Below are 15,603 nucleotides of genomic sequence, written 5' to 3' on the forward strand. Positions count from 1 at the left end.
TTGATGAGTTGCTCAATCAGTTAGGTGCCACTCACTTTTACTCTACACTGGATCTACCTAACAGATATTGGCAGAGCCCGTTGAGTCCTCTATCCTGAGAGAAAATGGCCTTTTCCACCCTGTTCGGCTTATGCCAATTTGTCACTGTACGACTTTGAGCAGGGGTGTGGAGCACAGAAGTACGGCAGGCCAGAACTGAGTTGTCAAAAACTCTTATTGTGTTACTTTTCAGTCACACACACAAATTCCCAGACACACGCACACACATTCGTCGTCTGGTTCGGGAGAGAGCTCCCTTCCTTCTCTCTCTCCCTCCTTATATAGGGCACGGTCATTGGGGAAGACACACAAACACAGGTTAATTGACATCAGGTGTAGTGATTCTGCCACTTACCTTCCCTGACTCCGCCCTCTGGTCACAGACCGCCGCTTGACCATGCCCCCGCTGCCACAGTTACCCTTTCATTCAGGTTACTTGGGGCCCTGGTGACATTCCAGTGGCTCATGGACAAAATCCTCCACCAGCATGCTGCCTATGCTGCAGACTACCTGGATGATATTATTATTATTATTATTATTATTATTATTATTATTATTATTATTATTATATATAGCAGTGATTGGCCACAGTACATAAAACACATCAGGGCAGTCCTAGAGTCATTGAGATGTGGGAGGCTCATGGCTAACCTGAAGAAGTGTGTGATTGGATGGGTGGAAGTATGGTATCTGGGCTTCCACTTGGGTAGGTGCGTCTCTAAATTGACAAGACTGCAGCCGTTGCGACCTGCCCAAGAACAAAAAGGGGGTGAGAGAATTCCTGGGGCTGGGTGACTATTATCATAGGTTTGTGCCTATTCAGAGGTCACCAGCCCGCTGACTGATCTCACTAATGAGGGGGTGCCAGATCCGATCCAGTGGACTGAGCAGTGCCAACAGGCCTTCACCAAGGTAAAGGTTGCACTGTGTGGGGGGCCACTGCTACACTCCTCTGACTTCTCTCTCCATTTTATTTTACAGTTGGACATAAACAGAGGGCTGGGGACTGCTCTGTCCCAGATAGTGGAGGGGGGAGGAGTGCCCAGTGTTGTATATAAGCCGGAAGCTCTCTGTGCCAGAGACAAAGCACCATCGAAAAGGAGTGTTTGGCCATCAATTGGGCAGTTCTCACCCTCTGATACTACCTGCTAGGATACCCTTTCACCCTCTGCTCAAATCACACGCCACTCCACTGGCTCCACCACATGAAAGTCTAGCATTCCAGCCTTTCAAGTTCGAAGTAATCCTCAGGCCAGGGGCACAGATGGTGGTGGTGGACTCTCATGTTGGAGGGGGGGGTCGGCTGCAGTCCAGATGGCTTCCCGGCCTGAGTCAGGCGTTGGGGGTATGTGGCAGTGGGGGTGTAGTCAAGCGCTGGTTTTTGAATGAAGAGTGAGGCCAGGGAAGGTGAGTAGTAAAATGATCACACTGGTGGCTAATTGATTGTGTGTGTGTTTTTTGCAGTGATGGCCGAGGTGTGATAAAGAAGAGCATCGAGAGGAGGGAGTTCTCCTGAGTGGAGCATTCGTGTGTGTGTGTGTGTGTGTGTGTGTGTGTGTGTCACTCACAGTAGCCGTGGCTGAAAAGCTATCAAACAATAAAATTAAGTGAAATTTACCATCACTACCCATCACAAATTTACCATCACTACCCATGTGCTTCAGTGTTCCACCCAATCTCAGGGATGTTTACATACTACAACTAATTGTAAACACTGCTTTCCTCCAAATATCACAAACTACTTCTTGCTAAGTAAAACCCCAAACTGTCATCACCAGTTTCCCATGCCACCAAAACTAATTTCTGGGCAACTGGTTCAACCTATCAATGTAATGACTTATTTCTACAAAATGCTGCAAGAAACTATACTTCTAATTCTGACTTTCATCTTACTCAGTTTTTATTCCTATCCAAATGAACCATGTTATCCCACAGTACCTCACAGACCCGTTCCAGTGTGGCCATCCAGGATGTCGCCAGGTGGCAGTTCTGCAGCACCACGCAGGAGCCTTCCTTCACTCCCTCCTCAATCATTTTCATGGCAATGGGGCCCTGGCCTTAGCCCAGTGACAGAGAGGTCAGCTTGTTCCCTGTGAAGCCCTGCAAGCAACACCAAGGTACAGTGTTTAGCATAACAGGGCTGTAACATGGTAGAAACATGACAGAGACATGACAGTTTTAAATACAAACATTTTGGAGTATGAGATAAACCTGAAGAGATTTTATTTTGGTCTAACTTACTGCAATTTATTTGACAAATATTGAAAGAAGGATGAATTAGTAAGGAATAAAACACAGCAGGGTGTGCTGTTATAAGAAAACCCCATCCATGATGGGGTGGTATGATGCGGCCTGTTACTGTTACCACCCTGAAGTGGAATACTTTGTGTGGCAGTTCATAAGAGTGGGAGGAGCACAGAAAGACGGCAGGCCAGAATTTAAGTTCCAAAACTCGTTTATTTAGCACTTTTCAGTTCTAAATCAACTCTCCCAGCCACGTGCGTGCGCGCGCGCGCACACACACACACACACACACATACACACATCGTCTGGCTGGGGAGAGAGCTCCCCTCTGCTCTCGCTCTCTCCTTAAATAGGGCGCGGTCACTGGGGAAGACACACAAACACATGTTAATTGACCTCAGGTGTAGTGATTCTGTCACTCACCTTCCCTGACTCTGCCTTCCAGTCACAGAGCGACGCTTGAGCACACCCCTGCTGCCACATACCCCCACCGCCCGACTCAGGCTGGGCGGCTGTCTGGCCTGCAGCTGACTCCCCCCCCCCCCCGACGGGAGAGGAAGTCTGCCATGACCATCTGCACCCCTGGCCTGTGGATCATCTTGAAGTTAAAGGGTTGGAGTGCCAGATACCAACGGGTGATCCGCGCATTGGCATCCTTCATGCGGTAGAGCCACTGGAGGGGCGCGTGGTCCGAACAGAGGGTGAAAGGGCATCCAAGCAGGTAGTAGCAGAGGGCGAGGACCGCCCACTTGATTACAAGGCACTCTTTTTCAATGGTGCTGTAGCGCCCCTCACGTACCGACAGCTTTCTGCTGATGTACAGCACTGGACGGTCCTCCCCCTCCACCTCCTGGGACAAAACTGCCCCCAGCCCTCTGTCTGACGCATCCGTCTAAAGGGGAGAGAAAAGTCAGGGGAGTGTAACAGTGGCCCCCCACACAGTGCAGCCTTCACCTCAGAGAAAGCCCGCTGGCATTGCTCCATCCACTGGACCGGATCTGGTGCCCCCTTTTTAGTGAGATCAGTCAGCGGGCTGGTGATGTCCGAATAATTAAGTATAAACCTACGATAGTACCCAGCCAGCCCCAGGAACTGTCTCACCCCCTTTTTGGTCTTGGGCCTCGGACAGGCCGCAATTGCTGCTGTCTTGTTAATTTGGGGACGCACCTTCCCATTGCCCAAGTGGAAGCCCAGATACCGTACTTCCACCCACCCAATCGCACACTTCTTCGGATTGGCTGTGAGACCCGCCCGCCTCAGCAACCTATGGACGGCCCTCAGGTGTTGTAGGTGCCAAGGCCAGTCATTACTATAAATAATGATGTCGTTGAGGTACGCGGCTACGTAGGTGGCGTGGGGGTGGAGGACCCTATCCATCAGCCGCTGGAACATAGCGGGCGCCCCAAACAGCCCAAAAGGAAGTGTGACAAACTGGTGTAAGCCGAACGGTGTGGAAAAGGCCGTTTTTTTCTTGGGATAATGGAGTCAAGGGGATCTGCCACAGAACCAGACCGACCCGTCGGCCTTGGGTACCAAGACCACTGGGCTGCTCCAGTCACTGTGGGACTCCTTGACGATGCCCATTTCAAGCATGGCCTCGAGTTCTTCCCGAACCACTTTTTTCTTGTGTTCGGGTAGCCTGTAAGGGCGGCTACGCACTACCACCCCCGGGGGCGTCTCAATGTTGTGCTCTATGAGGTCGGTACGGCCAGGCAGGGGCGAGAATACGTCCGAAAACTCGGTCTGCAACTGGGCAACCTCCGCGAGTTGGGTCGGGGAGAGGTGGTCTCCACAGGGGACCAGAGAGGTACGCGATGTCAATGCTCCTTTTTGAACCTCCGGCCCCAGCTCCGCCTTCTCCGGAACCACCAACACCAATGCCATGGGGACCTCCTTGTTCCAGAGTTTGAGCAGATTGAGGTGGTAAATCTGTAGCGCCCCACCCCTGTCCGTTCGCCTCACCTCGTAGTTGACGTCCCCGACTCGCCGTGTGACCTCAAAGGGTCCTTGCCACTTGGCGATCAATTTGGAGCTCAATGTGGGCAACAGTACGAGTACTTTATCCCCCAGTGCGAACTACCTAAGGCACGTACCCCTGTCGTACAGGCGGGTTTGCCATTCTTGGGCCTGCCGCAAATTCTCCTGGGTTAGGTGTGTGTGTGGGGGGGGTTTTGCGCGCAGGTCAATAACGTATCGAATTTCATTTTTACTTGGTGAAGGTCCCTCCTCCCAATTTTCTCACAGCACATCTAGAATGCCGCGCGGCTTATGCCCATATAACAATTCAAACGGGGAGAACCCCATGGAGGCTTGGGGGACCTCTCGCACTGCAAATAACAAAGGTTCGAGCCATTTATCCCAATTATGTGCGTCCTCACTTATGAATTTTTTAATTATATTTTTGAGGGTGCAATTGAACCGTTCAACTAAACCGTCCGTTTGTGGGTGATACACGCTGGTGCAGATCGGCTTAATACCTAATAACCCATACAGTTCGTTCAGTGTACGTGACATAAATGAGGTGCCTTGATCAGTCAGAATCTCTTTCGGGATTCCAACTTGGGATATGACGCAGGAGAGCACCTCCGCAATACTGCATGCTGAGATATTGCGAAGAGGCACTGCTTCTGGGTATCGCGTTGCATAGTCCACCAGAACTAAAATAAAGCGGTACCCTCGTATTGACCGATCTAATGGCCCGATGAGATCCATCCCAATTCTTTCAAACGGGGTCTCGATTAATGGGAGAAGGCGCAAAGGCGCTTTTGGAATGGCCACTGGATTTACTAACTGACATTCGCAGCACGCCGTACACCACCTATGGACATCGCCGCGAATCCCTGGCCAGTAGAACCGGGCCATTATTCGGGCTAGTGTTTTATCCTGCCCTAAGTGTCCAGCCATGGGATTAAAGTGAGCCGCCTGGAATAGCAATTCCCGGCGGCTCTTTGGAATCAAAAGCTGTGTGACTTGCTCTTTAGTCTGAGTGTCCTGCGTCACTCGGTATCACCCACGTGCAATGAACCGGTGCTACAGGTGCTCTAGCCCCTGCCCCTTTTCTGTTTGCTGTCCAAAGTGCCCTTTTCATAGGGACTGTTTTGTTGTTTGTTTTTGTTTTTTTTAATATTTGTAAAAGATAAGTTAGCTCCAACATCAATATTCTCTACAATTTGACAATAATATATGAAATTATAGATTTATAAAATAACGTTTTTCCATGTAAATGCGGGCATCAATCCGTGACGTCATGCATTCAGTGAACCTCCGTGCAGAAAGCGCATGCAGGCGGTTGACAGTGGGAGACAGTGCGAGGAACGGCATGGTAAGGTCACACTGAAAGTCTCCTTTCATTTCTTATCTGAACATGCAATATTGTGCAGCTTAGAACACAACAGTAAATGCGTAGGGTTGTTTATCATTTAATGAAGCCGCCTAGGCTATATTTAAACCGTTTGCTCCATCCATTTCATTAACGTGGCAGATTCGGAAACTTTAGTTTGAACGACGGCGTTAATAACATATTCTAGCAGCTTCGAAAACTTAAGGCTGAATGACGACGTCCACAACATATTCTATCAAGACACACAGAATGTTCAGTTGCAATTGAAATTTAGTTTTGAATAAAGTTAACTTGTGTGAAAAAATTTGTTCCAAGTGCCCTTTTTTGAATGTTGAGCCCCTGCCCCTCCAAAGGTCTTTGCACGGCCCTGCGCGGTATAACCTATCCTTCATAATAGAAAAATAGGGGAAGGACGGGGTGGCGTTTGGCTGGAGCGTTTGACCATTGATTACTCTCACTTGGTCAAACGCATGTCGCAGAGTCTCGTCTCACGATTGCTCTAACGGAAAATCCGTGAGGGATTCCCCGAGAGAGGGAGGAGGAGCCTGTGGCTCCTCACTCTGACGCAGAGATGACATAGATGGCTCTGTGACAGCTGCTCCCGCCAATGCAACACCGGGACCTCCCCCTGCTGAACTACGGCAGGACCCACTCTTCACTAAATGGCTCATTAACTCCCCGAATCCCGGCCAATCCGTCCCCAAAATTATCGAGTGGGTGAGGCGAGGATTAACCACCACCTTTACTCTAAATTTTTCCCCTCTGAAAAAAATGTGGACCAACACTAAAGGGTAGCTGTGAACATCCCCGTGCACACACAACACCTTCACCCCCTGTGCTCCCCCCAATGCCTCATCTTGCACCAGGCTTTGGTGAATTGAGGTCTGATTACACCCAGAGTCCACCAACGCCAACGTGATATGTATCCCCTTGGATACTCACTGGTATGTGATACGCTCCGGTCTGATCGAGGGCAGCTCCTGATGCGTCAGGGATCCGAACCACCACGCCCACTTCCATTACCGAGCACTGCTGCTGGAGGTGGCCCGGCTCCTCGCAGCGCCAGCAAACCGGCCCGGGCTTCCTCTCTGCACTGGTGCTCTGGGGCTCACTCACCTGGGAGGGGGAAGAGACAGACACAGAAGGGAAAAACGGGAGGGCACCCCGGGTATGACGGGCCGGCTGAGGTGGGGCCGGCCCCCGCCTCTGCAGTGGGGGAATGGGGCGAGGACGAGATGCAGGAGGGGGGAGAGAGAGAGAGAAAGAGAGAGAGAGGAGAGGGAAGAAGAGGATATCCGCTGTCCTGCCGTTGGAACAGCCGCCAAATGGTCCTCCGCCAACTTGATGGCCTGATCCAGCGACGCCGGGCAGTGGATTGGACCCACTCCGCGGTCCCCTCAGGTAGGCAGGCAATGAACTGCTCCAGCACCACCTGATCAATGATTCCCTCGGTGTCACGGTTGTCGGCCCTCAACCACCGCCAGCAGGCGTCCCAGAGCTGCTGGCCAAATGCGAACGGCCGGCCGACTTCCTCCAGATGCAGAGCGTGGAAGCACTGTCGCTACTGTTTGGGGGTGCGCCCCACCCGCTGGAGGACGGCCCAGCGAAGGTCCGCGTAGGCTGGTCGGCGGGGAGCTGTAGCGCGGCCAGCTGCGCCTTGCCTGTTAGCAGGGGGAGGAAGGCGCGCTGCGCGCTATTCCAGCGGCCAGCCCAAGGCCTCTGCTGCCTGCTCGAAGAGCGTGAGGAATGCCTCAGGGTTGTCATGCGGGCCCATCTTAGTTAGGGTGAGGGAAGAAGGGCCCGCGGCAGTGGAGGTGGTGGACCCTGCTGACACGAGGATGTGCCGGAACGCCTGTCGATCTTCCTGCTGCGCCAACACCAGGGCCTCGAACCGGTGCTCTTGCTCCTTCCGAAGGGTGATTAGCGCCTGGTGCTGGCTCTGCTGGGCCGTGGCGAGGGCATAGACCAGGTCTGTGAAGGGGGAGGACTCCATGGGGCCGTTCTTTTCCTGTGCTCAGTCCTGGGTTTCGGCACCACTGTGGCAGTTCATAAGAGTGGGAGGAGCACAGAAAGACAGCAGGCCAGAATTCAAGTTCCAAAACTCGTTTATTTAGCACTTTTCAGTTCTAAATCAACTCTCCCAGCCACGCGCGCATGCGCACGCACATACACATGTCGTCTGGTTGGGGAGAGAGCTCCCCTCTGCTCTCGCTCTCTCCCTAAATAGGGCACGGTTACTGGGGAAGACACACAAACACACGTTAATCGACCTCAGGTGTAGTGATTCTGCCACTCACCTTCCCTGACTCCACCCTCTGGTCACAGACCAACGCTTGAGCACGCCCCCGCTGCTACACTTTGTTTTTGTAAAACCAGGTTACAATTTTTTTTACTCCTACCATAGTGATTTGCCAATAATTACACAGTTTATTATATTAATGAATGACATTTTGTGCCATTTATTAGGGCCCGAGCACCGTTCGGTGCGAAGACCCTATTGTTTTTCGAAGGATTATTATTCTGTCACGCTTGGCTTTTTTTGAGGCATTTCCCATGCACAAAAACTCATGAAATTTGATACACACATCAGTCATTGTAACCGCTTCTCAGCCACAGACGTTTGTCCCTGGGTGTGGCCAAGGGACTTCATAGCGCCCCCTAATGTCATGGAGTCCTTGGATTGGCATATAGTTTCAGCTACGCATACCAAACTCGGTACCTATTTAGTTCGTCCCAAGACCAACAACTTTTGTATATACATTGCATTAGCCACGCCCAAGAGGAAGTGAGGTAATTGGGCTTATATGCGTTTGGACACATGGTCATTTTTAACATACTCCTCCTAGACGGTTCATCAGATTTATGTGAAACCTGGCAAACATGATGCCAAGATATTGCTGATGTTGAATTGTGAAGGGATTTTTGATATGTTGTAATATGTTGAAATGGCAATATTATGAATTTTAATACTCGCCACAAACAGGAAATGTGTCATGAAGTCATAATACATTTAATGATTTGGCTGAAACCTTTCAGGTTATTAAAGAATGTTATTATTATGACATCTAGACGCCCAATATGCCTGTCTGGTATAGCGCCAGCAACTGGCCAAGGAAAGAATAGGGTTTTAAATATGTGTGTTTTGACACATGATGAATTTTAACATGCTCCTCCTAGATGGTTCATGAGATTCATGTGAAATTTGTAATACGTGATGCCAAGATGTCGCTGATATTAAATTGCAAAGGGTTTTTTGATATCTTGTAATATGTTGAAATGGCCTTATGATTTTAATATCTTGCCACATAAACAGGAAACGTGTCAGAAAGCCACAGTGCATTGACTGTATGGTCGGACACTTCTTACTTCAATAGATATTATGATTATTATGATAACATGATGCCCAATGGGCCTGCCTGTTATAGCACCACCATCTGGCCAAGCAGGAAATGTGCCAGAAATTGGCAATGCCTTAACTGATTGATCTGACACTTTACAAAATATTGTGTATTATGATTGTGATGATATTCACATGTGTAATTCAGATGCCTATCACAGCGCCACCATCTGGCCAAGCAGGAAATGTGCCAGAAATTGGCAATGCCTTAACTGATTGATCCAACACTTTACAAAATATTGTGTATTATGATTGTGATGATATTCACATGTGTAATTCAGATACCTAGCACATTGCCACCATCTGGCCAAGCAGGAAATGGGGAAAAAATGCTCAATTCATTGATGGTTGATCTGAAACTTTACAAAATATTGGATGTTGTGAGTCAGATGATATAACATACAATTCTGTGCACACTCATACACACACAGTCATATGCATATTTATGCATACACACACTCTCTCACAAGTATGCACTCACATGCACACGCAACATCTATGAGCACACTCTCTTTCACACACACACCTTCTCTCTCTCTCTCTCTCTCTCTCTCCCCCTCTGACAAACAGATACACACACACACACACACACACACACACACACACACACACAATAATAGCGGAGCTCCAGCGGAGCACCATGCCTAAGAAAAAATGGTAAACCCATCGAGTTGATTTTTTGTGGTTTGTCCGTGTACGTGTACCACTGGTCATACACACTGCCTAGTGGTCAGTGTTAGTAATTACCAGTCATACACACAGCCTAGTGGTCAGTGTTAGTAAGTAGCAGTCATACACACAGCCTAGTGGCCAGTGCTAGCCAGTAAAAAAATAAAACAAAAGAGACTGGCTATGATATAAGAAAATTCTACAACCCAGAAACAGATGGAGATCCGCTTTTAGGCAGTGCCTAAATCTATATATGACCTGCCATCATTGTGCATTTTGTTGCAGACATATGAAAACTCTGCATGTACACACACACACACACACACACACACACACACACACACACACACACACACAATGCAGACACAGGAATGACTTAAGATTACAGCATGAGATAGAGATAAGGAAGAGACACATGTATGGTTTTGTACATATATAAATTTACATTTTCACACCACAGAAACACACACACACACACACAGTCTTTGTCTGTCTATCTCTCATCCGTCAAGAGTCATGGCATTTGCAACATGCACATCACCTTTGAACATTTGATGACTGTATGACATGTGACTGTTTTGTTGGGTGGCGGAATGTCCTGGGTTGTGGAACAACATGTGCGAGGGCCCATCAAGGCCGCTAGCGGCTTTAATTATTATTATTATTATTATTATTATTATTCTGTCGCGCTGGGCTTTTTTTGAGGCATTTCCCATGCACGAAAACTCAGGAAATTTGATACACACATCAGTCATTCTAACCGCTTCTCAGCCACAGACGTTTGGCCCTGGGCGTGGCCCAGGGACTTTATAGCGCCCTCTAATGTCATGGAGTTCTTGGATTGGCATATAGTTTCAGCTACGCATACTAAACTCGGTACCTATTTAGTTCGTCAAGACCAACAACTTTTGTATATACATTGCATTAGCCACACCCAAGAGGAAGTGAGGTAATTGGGCTTATATGCGTTTGGACACATGGTCATTTTTAACATACTCCTCCTAGACGGTTCATCAGATTTATGTGAAACCTGGCAAACATGATGCCAAGATATTGCTGATGTTGAATTGTGAAGGGATTTTTGATATGTTGTAATATGTTGAAATGGCAATATTATGAATTTTAATACTCGCCACAAACAGGAAATGTGTCATGAAGTCATAATACATTTAATGATTTGGCTGAAACCTTGTAACTTGGAAATCAAAAAATGGGCTCAGGAATATTTCCAGAGAACATCATCTGTGAACACAATTCACCGTGCCATCCGCCGTTGCCAGCTAAAACTCTATAGTTCAAAGAAGAAGCCGTATCTAAACATGATCCAGAAGCGCAGATGTCTTCTCTGGGCCAAGGCTCATTTAAAATGGACTGTGGCAAAGTGGAAAACTGTTCTGTGGTCAGACAAATCAAAATCTGAAGTTCTTTATGGAAATCAGGGACGCCGTGTCATTCGGACTAAAGAGGAGAAGGACGACCCAAGTTGTTATCAGCGCTCAGTTCAGAAGCCTGCATCTCTGATGGTATGGGGTTGCATTAGTGCATGTGGCATGGGCAGCTTACACATCTGGAAAGACACCATCAATGCTGAAAGGTATATCCAGGTTCTAGAGCAACATATGCTCCCATCCAGACGACATCTCTTTCAGGGAAGACCTTGCATTTTCCAACATGACAATGCCAAACCACATACTGCATCAATTACAGCATCATGGCTGCGTAGAAGAAGGGTCCGGGTACTGAACTGGCCAGCCTGCAGTCCAGATCTTTCACCCATAGAAAACATTTGGCGCATCATAAAACGGAAGATACGACAAAAAAGACCTAAGACAGTTGAGCAACTAGAATCCTACATTAGACAAGAATTGGTTAACATTCCTATCCCTAAACTTGAGCAACTTGTCTTCTCAGTCCCCAGACGTTTACAGACTGTTGTAAAGAGAAAAGGGGATGTCTCACAGTGGTAAACATGGCCTTGTCCCAATTTTTTTGAGATGTGTTGTTGTCATGAAATTTAAAATCACCTAATTTTTCTCTTTAAATGATACATTTTCTCAGTTTAAACCGTTGATATGTCATCTATGTTCTATTCTGAATAAAATATGGAATTTTGAAACTTCCACATCATTGCATTCGGTTTTTATTTACAATTTGTACTTTGTCCCAACTTTTTTGGAATCAGGGTTGTATAAGAATAAGTATCAACCTACTGTCTCATATGAATTACAGTCTGCGATACTGGCAGGGCTGCTGTTGCAGAAAATTCACACCTTCTAACCAATCAGATTTGAGAATTCAATAATGCTGTTGTATAACATTTTTGAAGTAGTCAGTGAATAAAGATTTGGACATGCTTAACCTGTTCATCTCCAAATTTCAGCAGAGCTGTCATGGGGTCAGAGCCTGGTGAGAGGATGAAGATGAGGGGAGTGCAGCAGTGACTGTCTCCGAATACCTTCCCCAGGTTAAAGGAAGGCACCTCAATAAACTGCTGTCCCAAGTCGTTTGACACAAACTCCTGCACCATAGGAATGATCTAAAAGAGAACAAGAAGAGCATGTTTAGATTAAGAGATTTCAGTTTTTAGCACTCATAAATAATATATGTTACAGGAAGAAAAATTTCAACCTCGAATTTTTTTTTTTGACCTGGGTTAAAAATTTTAACCTAGTTCCAGTGTTCTCCCCAGGATTAAAATAAATCCCAAACTTTTGGGTGGCCACAGGCCACCCTGCGCAGCCTGTAAGGTGTAGAGTATGTAGGTACACAGGGGAAGAGTAAGTGGGGGGGGGCTCCCCCAGAAAATTTTGAAAAATTTTGGCATCTGGTGACTTTTAAGAGCATTTTATGATGGTACTGACATGGTCACTTTTTACTGTTAACATGGTTGAAAAGGTTGCTACAAGTGGAAGTCTGTGATGCTATGGTTTGCAGCACGGGGTTCACATGAACAATAAAAAAAAAAGTCATCTGACAACAATGTATTATATAATAATGCTGCTTTATTACCTAAACCACTGTGTAACAGTTTGTATGGGTGGGTGGAGCACAGAGGACAGCAGGACAGAGATCAGGTTCGTAACCAGGGGTTTTATTGCCACACTTTTCAGTGAACAACTTGTAAACTATACAGACACACACACACACAACCAGCGTCTGGTTCGGGGATGAGCTCCTCTGCTCTACGCTCTCCCTCCTTAAGTAGGGCACGGTCACTGGGAAGACACACACACAAACACAGGTTAATTGACATCAGGTGTAGTGATTCTGCCACTTACCTTCCCTGACTCCACCTTCCTGTCACAGACTGGCGCTTGACCACGCCCCCGCTGCCACATACCCCCACCGCCCGACTCAGGCCGGGTGGCTGTCCGGCCTGCAGCCGACTCCCCCCCCCCCCCTTGACGGGAGAGGAAGTCCGCCACGACCATCTGCGTCCCCGGCCTGTGGACCACCTTGAAATTAAAGGGTTGGAATGCCAGATACCAACGGGTGATCCGCGCGTTGGCATCCTTCATGCGGTGGAGCCACTGGAGGGGCACGTGGTCTGAACAGAGGGTGAAAGGGCGCCCCAGCAGGTAGTAACGGAGGGCGAGGACCACCCACTTGATTGCCAGACACTCTTTCTATTGTGCTGTAGCGCCCCTCACGGACCGATAGCTTCCTACTGATGTATAGGACTGGGCGGTCCTGCCCCTCCACCTCCTGGGACAAAACAGCCCCCAGCCCTCTGTCTGATGCATCCATCTGTAACATAAAGGGGAGAGAAAAGTCAGGGGAGTGTAAAAGTGGCCCCCCACACAGTGCGGCCTTTACCTCAGAAAAAGCCCGCTGGCATTGAACTGTCCACTGGACTGGATCTGGTGCCCCCTTTTTAGTGAGATCAGTCAGCGGGCTGGTGACGTCCGAATAATTAGGCATAAACCTCCAATAATAGCCAGCCAGCCCCAGGAACTGTCTCACCCCCTTTTTGGTCTTGGGCCTCGGGCAGGCCACAATTGCTGCGGTCTTGTTAATTTGGGGATGCACCTGCCCGTTGCCCAAGTGGAAGCCCAGATACCTTACTTCCACCCGCCCAATCGCACACTTCTTCGGGTTGGCTGTGAGACCCGCTCGCCTCAGCGACCTAAGGACGGCCCTCAGATGTTCAAGATGCCTCGACCAGTCATTACTATAGATGATTATGTCGTTGAGGTAGGTGGCCGCATAGGTGGCGTGGGGGCAGAGGACCCTGTCCATCAGCCGCTGAAACATAGCGGGCGCCCCGAACAGCCCGAACGGAAGTGTGACGAATTGGTGTAAACCAAACGGTGTGGAAAAGGCCATTTTTTCTCGGGATAGTGGAGTCAAGGGGATCTGCCAGTATCCCTTCGTTAAATCCAGTGTCAAATAAAAGCGAGCAGTGCCTAGTCGATTGAGCAACTCATCAATACGAGGCATTGGGTACGCGTCGAATTTAGACACCGCGTTGACTTTTCTATAGTCCACACAGAACCGGACCGACCCGTCGGCCTTGGGTACCAAGACCACCGGGCTGCTCCAGTCACTGTGGGACTCCTCGACGATGCCCATTTCGAGCATGGCCTCGAGTTCTTCCCGAACCACTTTTTTCTTGTGTTTGGGTAGCCTGTAAGGGCAGCTATGCACTACCACCCCCGGGCGCATCTCGATGTGGTGCTCTATGAGGTTGGTGCGGCCGGGCAGGGGCGAGAACACGTCCGAAAACTCGGTCTGCAACTGGGCAACCTCTGCGAGTTGGGTCGGGGAGAGGTGGTCTCCACAGGGGACCGGAGACGTATGCGATGTCAATGTGCCTTTTTGAACCTCTGGCCCCAGCTCCGCCTTCTCCGGAACCACCGACACCAATACTACGGGGACCTCCTTGTTCCAGAGTTTGAGCAGATTGAGGTGGTAAATCTGTAGTGCCCCACCCCTGTCCGTTCGCCTCACCTCATAGTCGACGTCCCTGGCGCGCCGTGTGACCTCGAAGGGTCCTTGCCACTTGGCGACTAATTTAGAGCTCGATGTGGGCAACAGTACGAGTACTTTATCTCCCGGTGCGAACTCTCTAAGACGCGTACCCTTGTCGTACAGGCGGGTTTGCCGTTCTTGGGCCTGCCGCAAATTCTCCTGGGTTAGGTGCGTGTGTGGAATTTTGCGTGCAGGTCAATAATGTATTGAATTTCGTTTTTACTTGGTGAAGGTCCCTCCTCCCAATTTTCTCGCAGCACATCTAAAATGCCGCGCGGCTTACGCCCAAATAATAATTCACACGGGGAGAACCCCGTGGAGGCTTGGGGGACCTCTCGCACTGCAAATAACAAGGGTTCGAGCCATTTATCCCAGTTACGCGCGTCCTCACTTACGAATTTTTTAATTATGTTCTTGAGGGTGCGATTAAACCGTCCATTTGTGGGTGATAGACGCTGGTGCAGATCGGCTTAATACCCAATAACCCATACAGTTTGTTCAGTGTTCGTGACATAAATGAGGTGCCTTGATCAGTCAGAATCTCTTTCAGGATTCCAACTCGGGAGATGACGCGGAAGAGTGCCTCCGCAATACTGCGTGCTGAGATATTGCAAAGAGGCACGGCTTCCGGGTATCGCGTTGCATAGTCCACCAGAACTAATATAAAGCAGTACCCTCATGTTGACCGATCTAATGGCCTGACGAGATCCATCCCAATTCTTTCGAATGGGGTCTCGATTAACGGTAGAGGGTGCAAAGGTGCTTTTGGAATGGCCGCTGGATTTACTAACTGGCATTCGCGGCACGCCATACACCACCTACGGACATCGCCGCCAATCCCCGGCCAATAGAATCGGGCCATTATTAGGGCTAGTGTCTTATCCTGCCCTAGGTGTCCAGCCATGGGATTAAAGTGAGCCACCTGGAATACCAATTCCCGGCG

General features: G+C 48.9%; 1 pseudogene; it reads right to left on the bottom strand.

The window, feature by feature from the left end:
* LOC132895873 (dynein axonemal heavy chain 7-like) overlaps positions 1–15,603 on the bottom strand; it is a 594,076-nt pseudogene that overhangs the window by 154,317 nt on the left and 424,156 nt on the right.

This window comes from Neoarius graeffei, chromosome 13 (genome assembly GCF_027579695.1).
Source record: "Neoarius graeffei isolate fNeoGra1 chromosome 13, fNeoGra1.pri, whole genome shotgun sequence".
In the NCBI taxonomy this organism is placed as follows: Eukaryota; Metazoa; Chordata; class Actinopteri; order Siluriformes; family Ariidae; genus Neoarius; species Neoarius graeffei.